At 36.8% G+C, this 22,195-nt stretch overlaps 1 protein-coding gene across 1 annotated transcript in view; it reads right to left on the bottom strand.

Annotated features, from left to right (window-relative positions):
• TOX (thymocyte selection associated high mobility group box) overlaps positions 1-22,195 on the bottom strand; it is a 221,756-nt gene that overhangs the window by 139,236 nt on the left and 60,325 nt on the right. The gene's annotated exons all lie outside the window — the stretch shown is intronic.

Here is a 22,195-nt window from a genome sequence, read left to right as displayed (position 1 = left end):
TCATGCAATTAACATGTAACATCACACAGTAATCACCCAACAGGAACACTCTTAGCTTCCATGTGTATTATGACGATAACTGAAAAGCAAACACATTCACTCACAAAATTCAAAGCACCAGATCATTCATGTGCAATTTAACCACCTTCAGCTCCAACTGAAATCACAATTCCATATTTCAATTCTTCCTTGTGGAAGACAACTCTTTGATGAACTAAAATAGGTAGGAGTCACCAGCAGAGATCTAGACATGAAATATCTCTTTTATAGTCAGAGTTTTTCTCTGCGTATACATAGCAGAGAAGCATACTGCCTCTCCAGAAGCATCCCTTAGTGCCCTCTGCACTCTGCAAATCCACCTGTAGCTGTGGAGCAGACCAGATGAGCAGATGGAGTCAAACCCAAAGGTTAGGACCCACAGGAGCCCATCTCACGCATATGAAGTACAAAAAGTACACTCACTGTGAAGACACTGCTGTGATGGAATTACTTGAGGTGCAAAACAGGAAAAAAGAATCCTGCTGCAGAAACTCAACAACCTTTCTGAGCCTCAGGCTGTTACTCTCCAACTTAGGTTCTTCCACATGGAACATGCAATTTTCCAATGGAATTTTCCAACTTAAGTTCTTCCAATGGGACATGTGGAAGATGCAAAAAAAAAAAATCCATTTTTAAAGGACATTTTCCAGTCAAAACTGATGAGTGTCCCAACACTGTATTAATAAAATTCTGAAAAGTAATATGTCCTTTATTTACACACAAATTCTTACTTCTACTGGTAGGCTTTCCACACATAGAACTAGAAATGTTAAACTAGTACTTTCTTATATGCTTTTGTGAGTGCATCAGCACACAAAGAAACCCCTCCACACAAATAGAATACTGCACATGTGCAAACTAAAGTCTTATCTGGCTCTTTTTTTTAGTATAAAATAAAACTTTCAGGTTTGCAGATGCTAAATGATTGATACATATTCCATTTAAATGCAAATTTTACTTTTTGTTTTAATGGGATAACAAGTACTTTTCCTCAAATTTTTCAGACAGTTTCATTCTGAAACATGGGATGAGGTTGAGGAGATGAGGTCTGTCTAGATTTACTTGCTATAATTCTTAGTTAGATAACCTTGATGCATTTTTTTAATCCATGTTTTTTGATCATTCATTTCTGAAAAGAAAATGGAGAGTGTTGCACACCTTACAAATTAAACAGGTTATGAAAAAGGGAATACAGTTAATCTATTGCTATTTGCACTTATGATGTGAGAAGGGAAGTGGATTTCACAAAATAATGATCTCCAGGTAGTGTAAAATACAGGCGAAAAAAAATGAGAGTTCAAGAGTAGCATTATAACGACCAAATTCACTATGTGTTTTTTATTATGTTGGCAAAAACTCTTTTAAGAAATGGAAATCACTACTTTCTATTGATTCATGAACAGAATCTTCAGACATAAGTCATCAGTGTTGACACTTTCAAATACATAAAACGTGACATCTGCTCCTACAAACGCACTACACAGGCTGTAAATCATCAAAGAGAAAAACAGTTCAATGTCATTTCAGCCACTGTAAGCTATGGTTTACAACTGAGAGATAAAAATAGTCATACTGTCTCTATGACATCTAAACCACTTTTCTATTGCAGTATTCTATGTTCTGATTTATCTTCGTGGTTGAACAACACACAATCAATTGTAAGCAACTAGTGTAGTTTGATTCCAGTCAACAGCAATTTTCTCCAGCTTTATCTTTTTTACCCCTCACTGCACTGACTTTAAGAGCTCTACAAACCCACCCTTTCCCACACAGTGTTTTCTGGACATTCTGAGGACTTAAAATTGTAATTTCAAATTGTGAAAATACAAGAAAAAGATATAACTTATATTTAATGCTTTCCAAATACCTGTAAAATTCTTTTTGAGCATCACCATATCTGCATTCACACTAATGAAGAAAATATATATATGCATTTCTCAACACTGATATCAAGCTCACTGTAGTAGGTATTTTTCTTCCATGCATAATTCCTCACCAAAGCAAACAGTATCAAGTATCTTGATCCTTCCTTGAAAGAAATACAAAATTGCCTCCTATAGCTACTTTGTCAACTTAATTAGTATTCAAACCAGTATTCAATTTGCATAAAGTACTAAAACAGTTTTTCAGATCTTCAGTGATTTATTTCATTTAATTATGAAGTGAGAACATGACTATCACAAGTGGCATATTTTGTTATTATTAGCACCTAAGAGATCACAACATGCATTAGGATTTAAATATTTTTTGTACATGATAAAGCCCAAGGAGGTGAATTATCTTAACCACTAGTATTTAGTATTAGCTTTTGCAGTAGAAATAAAGCATTTATATGGCTAATGAAAATGCAAGGAATAGACACATCACCATGACAAGTGATGTAATGATCTTGCAATACACCACACACGGGTAACTGCTAGCAAGCAGAAAGCAACAGAGCAATACATGAAAGAGCCAAAACCCAGGCTGAACAGAAAATAGATTTTTCCATTTCCAGGTTGCATAATCTTCCTAACGTACATGAAGACAAAATCACATACACTTCAACTTTTTTGTGAGACCTATATGAAGTTCTCTGAGCTTGCCCCTTTGCTGGGAAGGACATGAGCCTTGCCCTTGGAAGACCAGTGTTCAAGCTCTCACCATTAGACTATTAGACCGCCTGGAATTGATTTCACAAGCATACACTTACCAAAAGTATCAAAAAAGTCTCCTCACTCAGAAAATTTCACTGAAACAATCATACTAATGCAAGAAAAAGTTTCATTAGCAAATTAGTTAATGGTTTTCCAACAACAACCAGTTTTTAAAACAGTCTGAACACATTGGTCCCACTGTGATTGTAGTACGAATGTTACAAGAAGTTTTGCCGTCCTCCCTTCCCCTGTAATTGACTGTTTCTAGGATTTTACTTCCTTAAGCTATTTACTAAATGCTAACATCCCCTCTCACTTATTAACCAGACAGGTGTACCGACCATCTAAGAAAACGGCAAAAGTCATCCACAAGCTGCAAATTTAATAGTTGCATGTCAAATACGTACACCTGTGAAATTGCAGGCACAGCCCTCAGCACTTCACTTCAGGAGTGCTCCTGGAAATCCACCCAAAAGCATAAGCAGTACTGCTTACCCCAATCTGCTGTCAGAAACACCCTGCTTTGTTTGCCCTACCTGTAATTGACCCCAGGGACAGCTGCTGTGTTTTGTGGCCAAATGTACCATAAACTGGTAGCCATAGGATATATTCTACTTCTTTAGTGACTAATACCTGATGGCAAAGTCTTATTCACTATAGCACAGTACTGCCTGCATGAACTACCATGTACACTGCCCTCTGACTTTGTCTCCATCCACACATAACTTATGCAGCCTGTGTGATACAGCTATTGCACTTTGGTTTTATAAATCTCAGCTATCAGAAACATACCTCAGGGATTCAACTTCAGTGGTGTCCAGAACTTATCCCATTTAGTATGCCTTTCTTCCTAAATACTTGCTTTTACATTCCCAAAATAAAGTGTGCTGTCAGCCAAGAAGCCTAGAAAGCTAAATCAGATTTCAGACATTTGCACCAGAGGTTCTTTCCAACTCTCTAACATAGTCATATGGTCTAGCTCATAGCAAGATTAGAAAGGCAACATTTTTTCACACATTTCCACGTAAAATCTTGATTTGTCATGTGCATGCGCACATACACATACAGAACCATAAAGGAAATGAAGGTGCATGTGTGTGTGCGCACATAAAATGAGATAAACAGATCTTATCTCTCTACTGAAGTGTCTCTTTTCTTTCCAGCTGCTCCCCTGTTGAATGCTTCTTGAGGACAGGCAAAGTGTTCTCAGTTCTCATTGAAACTCAGTGAAAATGGGGGGACACGCAACAAGTTCAAGATAGCTGCTGATGCACAGACACATGTAGAACTTCACAGAAGAGAAAGCACCATTCAATTTCTGGTTTTGTAACAGGATAGGTCTGTGCCTGAAAATGTTTATTAATCTGATTAATAGGTTGCTTTTTGAAAGCTAATCTAATTATATGTTATTTCAATGACATATATTACCGCTCCATATATATCTTGCCTCTCTGCCAGTCTGCTAAGAATAATAAATAAATGTAAAACGAAAAAGTATAAATGTATAAAATGTAAAAGTATATTCTAAATGGATACTTAAAACCAGTAAAATGCAACTTTATCAGAAGAAGTAAGAGTATTGTAAAACTTCTTTTGCTTTCATTCCAAACAATTACCATATGTCTTGATGTTTGCTTCTACATTTGACTAGATGGCACATATGTGTATTAATCACCATTTTTTACTGAGGGACAGTCATAACGGCATTCTTAAAGTAAAATACCTATATTTTTTCCATTTTGTGGTTCCAGAATATTTGTCTGGATGGATGAGTTTCAAAAGATTTCACAGGTCTGCTGCAACAATCTCAATATCCAGAAATTTCAGAATTCAGATGCTTCAGACTGTAACAGACTGGTAAATATCTTAGATGGGGGTAAATATCTTAGATGGGGACTGAATGAATTTAGAAGCACCAATCTTTGAGACATCCCAATGATTCCGAAAATCTCCATCTAACACTGGATCTGTGAAAATGCAAAAGCTTCAAAGAATTTACCTATTGAGGCTACAAAAAAATAAACCCTGTAGTGACACTTGCTTCCACAGTTCATTCCTAATAAGCAATGCTAAAAATTATCTCTGAATTCACAGAGTAAGGTGAAGGTGATTTGCATTATTGGGTCCCTCACCACTAGCAAACTTAGTTCCATGGCAAATCCTCCTCTCCTTAAAGCAAACATTGTTCCATTTGTAGCTGGCTTTGAACAAAGACTTATTTGCAGGAGGGGGCACAGTTCATTCAGAGAAAAACTGAATGAACAGACTTGATACTTTTTCTCCTGCATGAATTCTGAAGCCCAATTATTCAGGAAAATCTCCCCACCACCTTTATCAGGAGAACTCAGTGCCTTGTGACAAAAGGCCAACAGTAACACTGGGCAGCCCTCTCCTACCTGTGAACAGTAACCGATGCCAGTAATCCCACTGTGGCCAAAATGCTTATTTGCACAAGTAATTTCTTCAATGACAAAATAAGGACTGAGCAGTGAAGCATTATGTACAGGTGATGAGAAACTGAGGATAAAAAGCAAAAGGTATATCAAATGTAATTTATCTAGCATTACAGGTTACCTTTATTATTTTCATTTTGTTGCTGCATTGGTAGAACTATCATGTAACTGGAAAAACAAATTGCTATGTGACAAATTTATTAGTGTATAAAAGGTGATGTTTCTTACAAGTACTTAGAGAAATATACCATCCTCATGCTATACACTGAACTCCCACTGACATAAATTAAAGCTTTATACAAAGAGTAAATACAGAATGCATTCCTCTGTTTCCATGCAAAAAGCTTTAGTTGAGAAAATATTTTACCTAACAGAAAATATTAGCTGACTGGGAGCACCTTCGGAACAGGCAACTCACATCTAACATACAAGAGCTGGTATACAACATAATGCCTATTGTTTGTCAGTTCACAGTATAAACATTAACATAGGCACTACTTATACTAAGAAACATTATTAATATATTAATTGTAATTATAAAATTTAGTTTCCATGACTTTAACATTTCTTCCTCATTTGCTTGCCTCCCTATCTGGATGATAAAGAATTCTGCTGGTATTGATTATTTTTTCACAATAAAAAGCCTTGGGCAGGCGATTTAGAGCATGTTTTTTTTGACTGAAACAGATAAACTAAAGGAGGTTTGGCATTTGTGTTTATGTGGCAGTAGTTGTGTACTTTACGGAAAAAAACCAGTTTTCTTCAGAACTTAAAAATCTCAAATGATATCTCAAACAAAGAAAAAAAAAGCTTACTTTGAAAACAGTCCTACAGCTAACAAGTTCAGGCACTGAATACTTATTTAATTTTCCATCTGTTGAAAACGTGGAAAAATTAAAGAAGAAAAAAGTTATAACATTAGACAGTAAGAAAAGAGTAACGGTAAGAAAATTCATTCTTTGTTCTTTATATCACTGCAGCAGGTTCAAAAATCTACATATACACGCAATAGTAAGAAAGGATGGTTCACAGTGAAAGACTCATGAAAGAACCTCAGCTATTTGTCTTCAGCAGCTTCTAGCCCATTTTTCTCCAAAAAGCCTTGTTATCATCTCACTACCTTTCCTCATGCAATCATATATGGACATGCTAACAGAATATTTCTCTCCCTGAAATCTGAAATTTGCAGTGACTGTGTGAGCAAAGACCTAAGTTTCTCATAATCCAGCCCACTTAACTCACCCTTGGCTTCCATGTAGTTGCTTGCACATGGGCCACCATGCCCCATGCTAGGCCAAGTTGTAGTCTCCCAAACTAGATGGCTCCTTTGGGCTTCCTGGTCTCTGCACGCAACAACCTTCCTTACTCTTTTGGTTTTGCAAGCCTCCTGCTCTTACACTAAGTCTGCATTTGGCTGAAATCATCTGTAAACTAGAAAATGTGGACAATTCTACATTTCCTGGCTACTGCTCGTTGACCTGAGTATTACATACCAATCTTGATGGGTATGCTGTTGGCCTCCTTGGCAACTGTGGTTTTCTTTTCTCTATCTATTTGTGTCCTGCTGGCACCAATGAGACACACATAGCTTAACAGAAGCATGGTGATCACACATCTGTTTTCACTTGCATTAACAGCTCTGCCTAGCTGTCATGACATTGAAAACCTGTTACTCCTAATTCATTATCTAAAAATTATACATGAAACAAATTTTAGTTTTGTATGTGTATTCCTGCCAGTGGTTAAGCTTGTACTTGATTCTGAGGGAAAATCTAAGATCACTTACTTGGGACCATCAACGACATTCCCAGTCTCATAAAAGGACCATGGTCAGCATATTCTCTTCCAAGCATGGAAGCTCAGTTTCCATGTAATAACACTAATGCATTGTCAAACTTAGGACTGAGTTTATGCCTGCTTGGAGGTGATTACAGATAATTTTTGAGACTTTGGGGTATATTTTAATGATAATGTGATTGGCCACTGCAAAAGTTTAGTTTAATTCAGTTTAAGACTGTGTTCTCATAGGGGGCTTAATTACCTATTGATTTCAGCTGAATTGCTGCCCATCACCAGAGTAGACACCTTTCGTGAAAAATCAATAGCAATATTAAGTCTCTTTTCAGTGTAAAGACTCTGATTGGACTGCAGGCTAAAGAGGTTTGTTTTCCGTTTTATTGTTCCTACTCAGATTTTTTTTCAGCTGGATGTTTCCTTGAGAACCGCACCTGAATCCAGAATCTGTTACTGATACAAACTGTTCCTATTAAAGCCTCATTTAGATCAACAACTCTTTTAAGTTGGGTAAATTTTGCAGTTCTGGACCTGACAGTTTCAGCCACCTCTGGTTTGATTTGCCTTGTGATTTTTGCACCTCAAACCTGCAGGAGAGAGGAATTTAGTTGGTGAGGTACACCAGTACAGTGAACTGTTACATATATTTTCAGTGGTTTTGTACCATCTGAAGCTAATTCTGAGTGAGAAGCATTCTTTACCTAATCCAATTTATTTACTCAGACTAAGCAAGAAAAATGAAATCATCTAGGGTTTGGGTTTTTTATTTGTTTGGCTTACATGGTTAAGGAGAAAGGGACAGAAATTATATTCCTTTTGGGAGCAAATTCAATTCAATAGTATTGAACAACTTTTATGAATTTCAAGATATCTTTCAGGAAAGCATTCCTTATACATTTTCATGTATCATTTGTTTTTCTCTAGATCCTCTATTTTTAAGTTACAGTGGCCCAGAAATCAATTTAAACCAAAACTTTCATGAGGCTCATTAAATGGTAAAATACATTCTTCACTTTTGTTTGTAAAACTGATGTTAAGTTTTTAGCATTGGTACTAAATTGTCCTCAGTGCTCAACAGCATTTTACTGGATTTCCTCTGTCTCAGAGCTATGAAAAAACAAATGAGTTTAGCTATGAGATCTTTGTTAAAAAACTTTACTCCCACAGAGTAGTTTTGCAAAAACTTCTGATATTCTCAAAGTTTAATGTCTGAATACCTCATTATAGCATTTCTGACCCTACTCTTTCTCACATCACTGATATGCTTTGCTGTTTCCTGGCACACATGCTTAATAGTTCTCATACTCTTAACTTGTTAATCTTTGAGCAGGACAAGGAAACAAAACCACAGATTAATTTCATGTAGGCTAAGACCTCAATCCAACTGATGGTACTTGAAAAAGCGATAGGAAAAATACAAACATCTACATTTCATCAGAAAAAAATGATCCTATTTAAGCAAAAGGCTCAGCAAAAACCAGTGGTGAATAAAGAAGTGAACGACGCTGTGGCAGCTTTAACATTTGTATGACGATGACAAACAGACACCAGTTAGTCTAGGCTATATTCCTAAAATTTATTTCACACTTGCTTTTAGTTTTTAGGATTGCTATTCACTGAATGTGCCCAGAAAAAAAAAAAAAAAAGCAGCTTGTTATTACACATAACAGTTGCACGTTATGGATGAATGGTGCTACAGCACTTATAATTACACATGCACAAACATGATGAAAATTAGTATTACTGTAGATATCAAAAGCAAACAGACTTAATTAAAGAAATAGCTGCAACAAACCCAGATGCAATCCAAAACAAAAAAGGACAACTCCAAATCTAATGAATCCTTTGAATATTAATTACAGAATTCCTAACAATACACTGGGAAAGCTCTCTTGGAGAATTCAGTTTACTGTTTAACAGTTTCTGACTAATTTTATTAACCTGTACATCTGAGAGGATCAACCCCCTCTGGGTTTAATTAGAAGAAAATTCAATTTAAATCTAAATGTCAACAGTGGTTACTAATTATGGCAGGGCCCCGGACGAGACACCCAGTCTGTAATCAGGCGGTTCTCTGCTAACAATTAACAGTTTCTTTCTGAGTTATGAGTGCATTAGGATTTTCCTTTTTCTAAATAAATATGATTCAGCATGGGACACAACTAATATTAAGAGCACCTACTGCTATGTGCAGACATGCAGAAGAGGTTGCCAAATTAAATTACAGAGATTTCTCAAACATATAGCTGAATAATAAGCAGCTACAAAACTAGGTCAGGGTCACAAGCAGTCGACCACAGCCCCTCCCCCCAACATGCAAAATAAATATACCCACTATCTCTGAATAGAAATCAGTCTTTTGTTATGCCCTTTGTCAGGAATACGTTACTGCAAAATGATATTTATTTCCACAGTCTTCGCAGCTGTGAGCAGGGTTGAATTAATCTTAAGAGAACTGATTTCATCTTCAATTTCATGTTTATGATTATGAAATGTAAATGTATTACTTTAAAGAAAAAAGTGATGAAAAGCATAAATGTAAAAAGGCAGCTCTTTATCTACTGCTTTCACTTGCTCTGTACTAATGAAGCAAATAGGTAACTAACAGTTAAATAAAACCAGGTGTTGTAAAAATGATTTGTAGAAAAATATGTAGAAATACGAAAGCTGGGGAGGTGTCTGAAAATGAAACAATTTGAAGATCTAACATGAGCAACAAATATGTGACTTTAGACAAGAGAATTATCAGAACACAGAACCACAACCAAAACTAGGGTGAGGATAAAGGGCTTACTCATTTAACTTCAAACCAGCCTCCACACTCTCAATGCTATTACTAAGGACAATACCAAAAATGCTTATTATAGCCAAGCATTGCTATTGCTCAGCTTGGTGATAGGTTTTTTCAAAAATTACAGTAGTCTTTTCTGAACCATTTCATTCTGATGATCTACTAATTAATTACATCCACAGCCATAAAGTAACTGTGGTGGAAGTTGTTGACAAATTTGTGTGATTTCATCTTGGGAATCACAAAACGTTGTGCTCAAATACTCCAGACAAACATATTTTGAGGTTTCTAGTAGTAATTTCTAAAAATGACTGTTTATGAGTGGGGAAATCAGAACTCAAAGACAATCTGTCTGGAAATACAGAGGCAGTCCTATCAGTAGTTTTAGTTATAGTATAGCCCTAATGATCAAACATGCTGGTCTTGGACTGCTCTTTGCCAAACAGGAAAGCTGTTTGCTTTCTATGCTAAAAACAAAGTTTTAAAAGTGAAACAAAATGCACAAAACAACAAGCCTCTTTTGTAAAGAATATATTAAAAATTATGCATTGGACTTCATTTTAAGCATATGTTCTTTGCACATTTTTTTGACCAAAGGCCACCAAGTGGCAAATGAACATGTGAGCATCACTGTTGATAAATGCTCCTATAAGATACTATAATTACAGCTACATTCTTTAGTAGTGAAGACATAAATCATTTAGGATGTTGTGAATGCAGTTCTTTAATTTGATTTAGACTTACACTCATATTTTTCAAATTAAACACTAAACCTGAAATCCCTTATGCATGTGCTTGACTTTAAATCTGTAAACAGTTTTATGCCCTCCCCATGGCTGCTTATAGAACAAAAGTTAAGTATATATGTATATATGTATGAAACACTTCAAAGCATGTAAGCAGGTGCTTATTGTTGAGCAAGTGCTTAAAACACCTCTATTCAAGAAAGCACTTATGGATATTAAATAGTGCATATTATGTATATTATGTAAGGCTTTCCTGAGTAACGATAAATCAAGAACATCTCAAAATTAAGCATCTGCTTTCTTCAATTTCTGAACCCATGTGGCATTTTTTTCTCAGTAATGAAAAGATTATGCACATTTTAAAGTATAATGCAAAATATGGCTCTTAAAACCTTGTGATGGAGTGGTTGCAGAAGATATTCTACAAATGTAACACTTGAACCTGACAAGAAAATTACGCAACCATGACTACGTTTGGATGCACCAACTCAGATTAACCGCATGCTCTCCACACACACCAGTGCCTGTTGATACTGGCAGCTATCTATACGAATGAACTTCAGCAGTCAGATTGAAAGTGGGTGGTTAAAGCCTATTTTTGTCACAACGAACATTAGGTACCTGGCCTCCCTTTCACCACTTGCTCCACCCCACTCTGCTACAAATGTACATCTTTTTCCATCAGAAAGAAAAAGGGAATCAGGACACCTCATGTTCGAATCTCACTGTCTGAATAAATGTGTGAAATTAGGCAGGACTGATAGCAAGAAATAATTTCCAACTGACTTCTGAAATTGTTACTTAGCTCTCGGGATAGAGGAAAAAAAGAGGGAAGAACAGACAAGGAACTTTCCTCTCTCCCTTCTTAAACTGTATACAGAAGAAAGAGTGAGAAAAATAAAATAATCCCCAAGATGAATTAGACCAAATATGAACTGCCCAGAAAAAGGGTGACTCTGCACCTAGAAGCTGAGGACTTGGTGCCCAGGTCCCACTCTCCCACCTCTATATATACTTTTTCCAGTGCCTCCTGCATTCTAGAATAACTCGGGAACTCCAAGCACCAGTGAAAATCCATGATTTATGTGATGTCCCTTCCTTCTCTGCATTTGTCAGCAAAGGGGTTTGTTTTAGGAGGCAAAAGATCAGTTTTGTAGCTGAACTCAGTCGCCCCTGTTCATACCCTGGGTGATTATTACACTTCTCGGGTGGTTAGATTCATGCATCCTTTAGTTTCATGCCTTGTAATACTTCCTGAGGCACGTAATAATCACCCAGAAATACTCTGATGGCTGTGCTTTCTTATTTGGTTACTATCTTTGTGTGAAATTTTGGCCTCTGTGAAGTCAGCACAAGTCTTGCTCTCAACAAAAATCGGGCAGGGCTTCACACTTCATGTTTCTAAAATACTCTCTGCTTTCAGTTCCTTTAGTATTTCTATTTTATACTACTATTGCTAAAATTGCAAACTGTGATAACCAATGATGTAAAGGACTTTGTAAGATCAAAATTTCAACATTAAATCATAAGCTTAAGAACAAAAATAAATATTTCTATTTTCTGCCATGCATACTACAAAGTGTAATTTAGAAAAAAATACCAAATTGCAGTTAAGATACTTTTTAGCCTTCATTAGGCAAATGCAAGTGTCTTTATGCATTTTCCCATCCATGAAAGAGTTTATCTCTTCTCCATGTTCAACTGAAGTTTTAGTTGAGATCTTTTGATAGAACCAAAAAGGAAGTGCTTTAACCACAGCTCAATAATAAGGTGAATGGAAAAACAGTTGGTTTCCTTCTGCTTCAGCTGTTTACCTTGATCTGTTTTAAGCAAAGAGAAGGGAGACAGATTCTGTACACACTCTTCATTACATAACAACCACAAGTTCAACCAAAAAAAAACCCTGTAAAAAACTGTTTTGTTCTCACGATTGAACTTCTCCAGTTCTGATTGTTCTAAGTAATTCTACTTTCACCTCAAAACAAGAGACTGAAGACACTTAATTTAGCATCTAAAAGCAATACTAAAGGACTATTTCATATATAGCCATAAAGTGTAGACCTAACAGAAAATCATTGTAGATAAAACTAAGGAGAGCTCTAAATTATTCTGTGAGCAACAAAGAGAAATTAAAAAATACAGTTATGTGCTGGTGGAAAAAAAATATGACATAATTTGGTAGGACTGAAGCCTGGCATAACAATTCAGATGACTGAAACCCAAATAGGAAAGACAGCCAGGAGGAGAAAGAATGTGGGACTCCACATTAAAGGTATCATTTACATACTTAGGTCTTACAGGCTAATTCATGATAGTTGTATTTGACTGACAACAATATCAGGTCTTTTATAGCTGCCAACACAGATGAGAAAAGAGAAGGAGCAGGTCTCTAAAAATTACTTAGAAGTACGTGTAAATACGTAGAAAATCTCACAGTTTTCTGAAGACATAAGCTGGTACATTCTGATGATACTGAGAAATTATTTTTGAAGTTTCTAAAAATTATAGATCTGGTCCCAACATAAAAAGTAAACCAAGCAACTTAAAATCCTTCAGTACCAGAACTCAGTATGATAGATAAAAACAAACTGATCATTGCCTAAAACTGGCAGCTGCCTATGTTAGAGCAATCACAAATGAATTTCAATTACAACATTGAAGACATATGATGTGTATTTCTTTTCTGTGCAAAAAGCCAGTGTTGCCAAATAATTTTAAAGACACTTACAAATAAAACAGAGCAAAGTAGGTATTTTAATGCAAAATAATACTGAATATCAGACTGTAAACTCACAAATCTGCAGTCATGAAAGAAGGATGTGTGTGTGGGTCTGTGTGTGTGCGTGTGTGTAAAAACACCAAACTGAGTGGAAATGTCGTTGGAGCAATTTCTTCTTTTATATATGGCAAAAGTGAAGATGTGGAAGCTTACAAAAGTGAAGGCAAATCAGCAGTTTAGAATGTACACCACTGATTATGGAAGACAGCAATCTGAAGAAAAAAATATTTCTGGTATGGTTAAATAAAATCATGGTTTAATGACATCTGGGCAATAGCACAGGTTTGGTCCCCAAAGCTTATAATGAGATTATCAGTTGTGATACAGAAGATAAGTGCAACTACTACATATTTCAGCAAGTGATACATTCATCATTTGCTGTAACAATCAAGCACTTGTGATTTCGTTTGTAACTATGTAGGTTACTAAACAGCTAAAGTAAAATTAAGTAAAACACATTAAATTCACTGGACCAGAGAGCTTAACCTAAGGGTTCAGAAACAACTAGCTCAGGAGATCTTGCAGCCCTTCCCTCACTTATTTTTTAGCTCAATTTTGAAACACTGGACAAAACAGTATGTCAATATTTGACAAGCATATATAGGGTACAATCAAACAAGACTCATCTGAAATCATCAAAACCTATTAAAGGATGCCACAAAAAGTACTAAAACAGCAGGTAAACTAACGGACTTGAATTTGATGTTGCAGAAAAAGGGTCTTCCTAAGAAAACCATACTCACTGGCAAATAATTAAATTGCAAACAGGAAAATATCCTGAGAAATGCTTTGAGGGATGATGTTCTCAACCTGATGTTATGCAGCATCTCTATCACTCACCCAGTAAAAACTGGAGGAAATGTAAAGAGCTGATGAAGTTCTAAATAGCAAATGGCAAACATGAGCTATAGAAAAGTGTCTGGGAAGCATACTCATTTGAACTGCATGTGAACATAGTCTTGTGCATGTTGCTTTTATAAATGAAAGACAGCAGGCTGGAAAATAATAATGATGAAAAGTCATCTGGACAAGAACTGCCAGAGTAACCTTGACAAGAACCATGTAAGCAAAAGGAAGGGAATGCTCTCCTATAAGCAGGAAAGTATGGAATGTCAGCAGCTTTGCAACAAGTCACCAATAAGACCAGTACTATAATATCATGTCCAATTTGACATGTCTACACTTCAATTAACAGCCTGAAGTATTAAGAAACAATCAGGAGCTAAAGCTCCTGATTCAGCGTGTCAGATTATGTAAATTCCATTTTCAGTGATTTACTGAAAATGAGGTTATGAGATGCTTTCAACACCAATTGCAAATATCAACTCAAATAAATAAATATGTGCTACTGAAAAGTTCTTTATCACTAAATAAACACAGAAAGAGCAAAACTTCCAAATTCAGAAGAGGTAATTCATGCCAAACAGAAAGCACACACATTTGATTGAGAATAGTATCCCATGGAAGCAACTTACATAGAAACATGAAGTATTTTCCATAGATAGAATCTTTATATTAAGACTGTATGAAGAAAACAAGTTCTGATGCAGAAGTTTCTCAGTGTGATTCATTTCTTGGCCTCTGTGTGCATGTGAATTCAGTCTATGAATAAGAATAGCACCTTAAAATTCTAAAAACCTATGTCTAAGCCACAGATTTTTATTGAAGTTACCAACAAAACCTGATCTATTATCCAGGATGATATGTAGCAGCTCATCTGTCCTGCTGAGTGTAACAAATTCAAGATGACAGGAGTTTTATCAGGTAGACAAAACCTTAGCAAGGGTTAGAAAGCCAAGTGTTAAAAGTTGCAGTTTGCATCCTTGGAGACTACTTATAAAAGCCCTGCTATTATCTAGCAGTGGGTCATCCTAAAAAGCTCTAACATCTGCCTTTTTCCTGCAAGCATGTGTAGGGGGAAATCAGTGAGTCTAGTAAGTGCCTGATTTAAACACCTATGTTATCATAGAAGAGATAAATATATGACTGCTCACAATGCCCTCATCCCTTGACTGCTTGTCTGTAAGTAATGGTAATATAGGTCTCAAATGATCTCTAACCTGTTTCACTGATGCAGAGTTAAGTACATGTACACAGTTCCCAATTGATTACCATCAAACCTATTCTTAAAGCAAAAGCCCTCCAATGAGGGAGTTAAGACAGTATTTCTATGTATCCTATTCCAGAATTTCATCTCCATCCTTTTTACAAGCCGAGAGTGGTTATTATCTCTCATCTTCATGAGTTAACATTCTAGATCTTTCATTCTTGTCTTTTTTCCTGGATTATGTCTAATTTGTCTTCATCCTTCCCAGAAGTATTCCAGCTCTGTACGGATGAATGCTTGCTAGAGTTGCATAGTTTTTGATAGGAACTTCTTAAGAGTTATAGAAACACGAAGAATCTTGAATTCTCAAAAATAGCTTAACATTTCCTGAAGTCTGCTAGCACTGGGCACCTAATAATTTGAAGATCAAGGGTATATGAAGCTTGGCCTCAAGAATTAGTAAAAGATTCCTTAAGGTCAAGTCCCAGGATTCCATCTTGTCTCAGGAAAGATGAGAGTGCAAAGAAGCAATTTATCTGTAGAGCAGTTGGCTAAATTGCTTCAGCTGTTGAGTAGAGCTAATAGCAGCTTATGCTATAAAGCATGGGATGCATGCTAAACTCACCACAAATCTCCAACAGGTTTCACAAGGCCAGTTCACAAGGTCCTCTATTCATTCAAACTTTAAGCAAATATACACTCAGGACAATTATAAGGCCCATATTGGGAACAGCCTTTTACATAGGTACACAATATCAAACAGTCTTTTAAGAAGGTAATTGCTGTGCTGTCATTGTGATTGGGCAAAAAAGTCAGAGAAAATGCCCAGTTAGTGAGCTTGAGAAGCAAAGGGTTTAGCCCTGAACAACTGACAGGTCTAATGCTAATTGTTTTGCTTTGGGCAGACACTAAATAAATAATAATTCAGTCTTGCAAGGATTGAGTAACTGTCAATTGCTTCCTAAGACAAGCATGGCATAACTACAGAAAAAACATGAGTATCAATGCCTCTGCACAATCCAGAGCTGGATTTAATACCTGGGATCCCCCTTCAACATACAAGTGACATCAGGGAAAGGCAGTCTCTTCCAGGAACAGTTTCACAGCACTTACACCCAAGCAATGATTTACTAACACTACTAAAAAAATGAGCACTTCTGGATATAAGAATAAGCATAAATTTAGGCACCATGGAACTTACACTGAAAAGTGCTTTGGAAATAGCAGCATTATTGAGTTTGGTCCAAGCTTTGGGCATAGGTTTAAAGTGTTAGGGGACAGGACGTAACACATCCATCCTACATAGTACTCTACCTACCCTGGGCTGAAACAGTGTGGTGAAAATGGTTTAAAAAATGTTGGTTTACACCACAGATGTCAAAGAACTTGATATTGGGGAAAAGCCTGTGCATATGTGAGGAACATACTATTGCACTGCTCCAGTTTATCCAGTTGATGTTGCTCCCTTAGCATATTCTTATTTTTGAGACCACAAACATCCTTCCTACTACAGTTAAAACCATTCTAGGCTTTAAGCACTGCAAAATCTCAAACTGTTCCAATTTCCTTCAAATTCTGAAATAAGAACAAAACCAGCTTTAATATTTATATTTTCAAAAGGATGATGATGACTTTGGAGTTCTCAGTTAAGGAGCTACCTAGAGACTGTTACAACAGCAAGAGAAAATAGTAAGTTGCACAATCTTGACCTTTTAAAATGTTCTCTAAGATATCATGTAAAAAAAAGGTATAGTATTAAATAAGAAATTTGTTAACCTTCAGCACAGAAGCAGGTTTATTAGCAAACAACTAAGTGGAACAAAAAATCTATAACCCCGATCTTATTGAAATAATTACAGAATCTTTAATGTCCCAGTAGGCATATATGGAGAATAAGATGGAGTACACAGAAAGAGCACAGTAATGAAAACAGACAGAAATAGGCCATTCATCCCACCTTTTACTTAGTGCATACAAATGACTGTCAAAAGTATAAGACAATACAAAAAAGACTACTGACCAAAAATGAGTCAAAATTTCTTCTGTACTACTACATTTAAGAATCTGAGGGACAAAATTAAAATCAAAACTCACATTCCTGATGAGAAAATATTTTTATTTATCTGCATGTAAAATTGGTGGTTTTTAAAAACTATGTAACTTTGCAAAGTCAACGGTAAATCTATTTGAAGAGTGCTCACTTAAACCCAAAAGAATCTCACAATTTAACTACTTTGTATGTATTATATCAAGTACAGATTTAAAATACACATGAATATAGTTTGCAAAATTTAATCACACGAAGAGAAAACACACAGATATATTCAGATATCACACCAAAAGCAACAGATGAGATGATCTGGCTAGCTACAGCAAGAAGAAGAATATGTCCAAGTTGGCAATCCCTGTAGCAACCTTCTTTTTTGCATTTTCCTTAAAATTTATTTGGCCTCAGCTACAAAACTTAATGGCACAGAGGAACTTTGTCACAAGCCAAAGCAAGAAGCACCATGCTGCTGTGCTTACTTGGAGCAGACTGGCAAGCAGAATGTGGCTCCTCCACCCTCTCCCTCTGCCCTTGGGATGTGCTGAGAGAGTTGGGGTTGTTCAGCCTGGAGAAGAAAGTCCCTGGGAGACACTTTTGTGGCCTTTCAATATATAATGGGGGCTTATAAGAGAGATGGAGAGAAACTTTTTACTAGGGCCTGTAATGACAATACAAAGGGCAAGAGTTTTGAACAGTGAGAAGTTAAGTTTGGACTGGACACAGGGAAGGTAATTTTTACAATGAGAGTGGTGAGGCACTGGCACAGGTTGCCCAGAGAAGTTGTGGATTCCCCATCCCTGGAAGCACTGAAGGCCAGGTTGGATGGGGCTTGGAGCATCCTGCTCTGATGAAAGGTGTCCCTGCCCATGGCAGGGGGGTTGGCAATATGATCCTTAAAGGTCTCTTCCAACCCAAACTATTCTGTGATTCTATGATCTATGATGCCTGCAGCCCCAGAAAGATGTAAATGTTCTGGGTACAGAGAGCAACCAATTCCCTGGAAGACAGAGCTAAGATCACAACTTCTTCTTGCCCCTCCCTTTAACCTGAATGTGAAGGGGGCATAGAAGTTCTGTAGAAGCTGCTTGCCACATGCTGCAAAATACACACTAAGCCTTTGGTCTAAAGAACAGGAAGCCACCTTTCTTGTCCTTCCTTTTTTCCAGTACAAGAAAGATACCATGTAACCCTAAAATAAACTAGTTGTTTCCCCTTTCTTGTCTCCCTCTGTATATACTAAAATTAGCTTCTCAACTTTCCTTTAATCATACAACTTCAGCAATGCTTTCACATAAACCTATGGTGAGCGTTCTTCACCCACACAAGGAAATCCATAAAATGTGTTTTGCTAAAGTGAACAGGACAAAGTTGTTTCTAACCTCACTGCCCACCGTGGGTAGCTACCGAAAGCTACTGAAAGTAACTCCCAGTTTACAGAACTCAGATTCTTAGATGGCATTATAACACAAATATCTTCCCAACAGACAGGGGGAGTAATTAGTGTTGTTAAGGAAAGGCTAGATTATATAGAATGCTTCATAGCACAATGTAATTGCAAAAACACTTCTGAAACAGTTTGATTTAAATCTTCCACATTTCATTCTGTCTGTATGCTATCCATTCCCTTCTTTTTCTCCTATTTGGGAAGAAATACTATCAATCTCACACATAAAAGCTGACCAAGAAATATTTTCAGCTGTCATTCTTGTTACTTTTCCTGGGAGTAAAGGAAGCAAGTCACATTCTTCTCATAGTAGGAAACAGAAACCTTCATTATAACAGAAGTTTGCAAAGGAAAAGGCTTCATCATGCTCTCCTAATTCTACTAGGCTGAGATAACAAACAACCCAGAGATACTAATTGTTTCTCTGCACAGTAAGTAAAGCTGCAGCTCCTTAAGGAGGAGTTCCCTAATGACACTTTCCAATTCCAGCCCTGCTTGCTTTAACATTTTTAACCATTTGGACTGTGTTTGCTTTTTTGTTTGTGTTTTGGTTTTGGTTTTTGTTTTTTTATGGAATATACATAATTTTTCAAAATAGTTTCAACTTCCTATATGTATTCCAAGTTTCAATAATAACACTGTTGTCTAGAGATTAAGTACTGTTACTTCATACTAATAAAAAGGCGGGTTTACAACCATTATGAGTGGGACTAGTGTTCTAGTGGCTCATATACTCCTGTTTCAGGAGCTATCATGCTTCCTCTGACTTACCAGACCAATAAGCACTTCCCAATGTCATTTGTACTGTGGCTCTTTTACCCTGCTCTGGCAGTACAGCAGTGTTCCAAGGAAGGTATACTTTGCTTCTGCAGGCCATAAAGTGCTCTCTTTGTAAGGAAGAAATGAGGTAACTGTGTTACATTACACCTTGACAAGGGAAAGAGAGGAGAAGAGGTGTTTTTGCCATTTATTGTGAAATGACAAAGAAAAATTATCATAAATAACTTATTTGGAGATTGTACAAAAATGCTGAATGGGAAATGAACATTATATTTAACCCAGCTACATGGCATCTTAAAACTACCTTTATTTATGATGGTATTGCAAATCTTAATGTTCTCTGCAGATGTCTTTAAATTTATGGTAGTGATCAGAACAAGTTTTGTCTATAAAATTCTACGGTACATTCAGAGCCCTTTAGCAGAAGTTAAATGCTAATATTATGGACTGTAATTGGAAAACAGTATGCATTTTCTCTAGAGATGGTGACTCCATGCATTCTGAAATTTCTTACTACTTACTAGCATTATTTTTAAGGTATATTATTCCCCTTTCTCGACTGTGAGGGCACAAACCAGAACAAACACATTGTGAAATGCTTGAAATTCATTATGCAGTTTCTCAACTGCTCACAATACTCCTATTAAAAATGCATAACAGTGTTCGTAGAAAGGGTCAACATTGTGCATTTTGATTTAACAAAGGAAATGCTTTGCTGAATGTTTGAGACATTTCTCTATGCTGCATAAGGTTAGCGGAATTTCTGCTCAGCTCCTTCATCAAAAATTAGGGATTTGTTTCTGTTTGGAAAACAGACCAGTCTCCAGATACGCACTAACAACAAGGCAAATATTTACATGTTATTATAGGCTTAGCTTACTCTAGTCAGGGAGGTTCTGTTCAAACCTGATGGGCGACGGCCATCTGCCAGTGAATGGGATTTTTAAGTGGTGGCAAATGCTCAAAAGAAGGATGGAATGAACCCGCACTCAGTTCCCGTACCACATTCCTCTAGACACAACTGCTTGCTCTGCAGTCTGTGCTGTCCATCTCGGGACACTCCAGCAAGGATGGTCTGATGGGGTATTGGCCATTTCTACCTTTTCCTACCTTCCATAAGACACACTTTGCAGGATGCAGGCCTCAAATAGTGTTCCCTAAAGTCATTGTTACACAATTAATCATACACAGTTTATTAAGTTTCAGTGAAGCCATCTCCTGCCCATCAGAACCCTATATATAGGGTTTACATATACATAAAGGCTCTGCTTCACACATGAGAGCCTCAGAAGCATTATCAGCCAAAATAAATTGCTATAAATTATGACTTTGTCCCAAGAGATTGGATAATATTTATAGGGTCAAAACCTGATGTATTATAGCATACATTCATTAAGAGTATCTTTGCAGAAGAACTGTATTATGTCCCTTCACACTGTGTTTGCAAGACCAAATACAATGAAAACACTGCAGCTCATCATGGAAAGTGTAGGTGAAGCCTGGGCCTCCAAGTCCACCTGTAACTGCTGAATTTAGCAAAGCTACTCCAGAATTAGGCTGGAGGACTTTCACATGCCACACAGCCTAGCTGGAGCTCACTAAGACAACAAATTCCAGCTCAGCTTCTCTTCATTCAAGTAGCATGCAGTGATGTGCTCAAGGCTGCTTCTTCTGCTGGCACCCCCATGGGTCTTCTCTTGATGCTCCCTGAACCTACCTTTTCTCCCCTACACTTGCTGAACTAGGATGGGGAAAACCACAGTGGTTGAGTGACAGAGTCAAGGACTGAATCTTAATCCTAGAGACCACGTGCACACCCACAGTGATTTTAGGTTAGGCCAAGAATCAGCAACTGACACCAGACGCTCACCCCAGCCTAGACTGTGGTCTTGATTACCAAGCTCTTCAGACTTGGCCACAGTGTGCACTCACTCTTTCCTCTGAGACTGCAGCATGAGAGACAAAAGGGTGAGCTCCCTAAGTTTACTCTGAGATGGAACTGGGATCAGCCCCAGCACACAGGCAGTTCTGGGAGTTTGGAAGTGTTTATCAATTCCCTCAGCTGAGACAACGTCTTTAAGGATCATGTTCCCAACCATCAAACATGGAAGGGGAAAACAGCCAATTATTTTGTATTACTTTGGCTTCCAGTACGTGCTAAATCAGTCATAAGATCATCTGCAGCCTGTTCTGAAGTTTGACAGCTACTACACACTTTCAAGTTGATTGCTACCAATTTGGAACCTTTCAGAAACAAACATGGACAACCTGCAGATAGAGAGATTCACACATTTGGTAGAAGTGTCTTTAAAGCTGAAGACTGAAAAGAAAGTGCTAATATTAAAAGGCTATAAAAAAATCTTATGGAATAAAAAAACCTGTAGAAATATTTTTTGACAAATTATACCTCAAATTCTGAAAGAAAAAGGTATGTAAGCCTATATGTAAATAAACTTGTGTATATATATGCATAGATATAATATGAATGGCAGATTGCAACATCTGATCTACATACCAAAAGTTTTTGAGCAGATTGCTAATTTATTTTAAACCGCATAGTAACACTTCTAAAATACACTAATCACAACAGTGTAAATACTCTTTAAGACTGGTGTGACATACGTATTTATCTGATTTCA

The sequence above is a fragment of the Melopsittacus undulatus genome, chromosome 1 (genome assembly GCF_012275295.1).
Source record: "Melopsittacus undulatus isolate bMelUnd1 chromosome 1, bMelUnd1.mat.Z, whole genome shotgun sequence".
NCBI lineage: Eukaryota > Metazoa > Chordata > Aves > Psittaciformes > Psittaculidae > Melopsittacus > Melopsittacus undulatus.
This window is presented reverse-complemented; position numbering and strand designations above follow the sequence as displayed.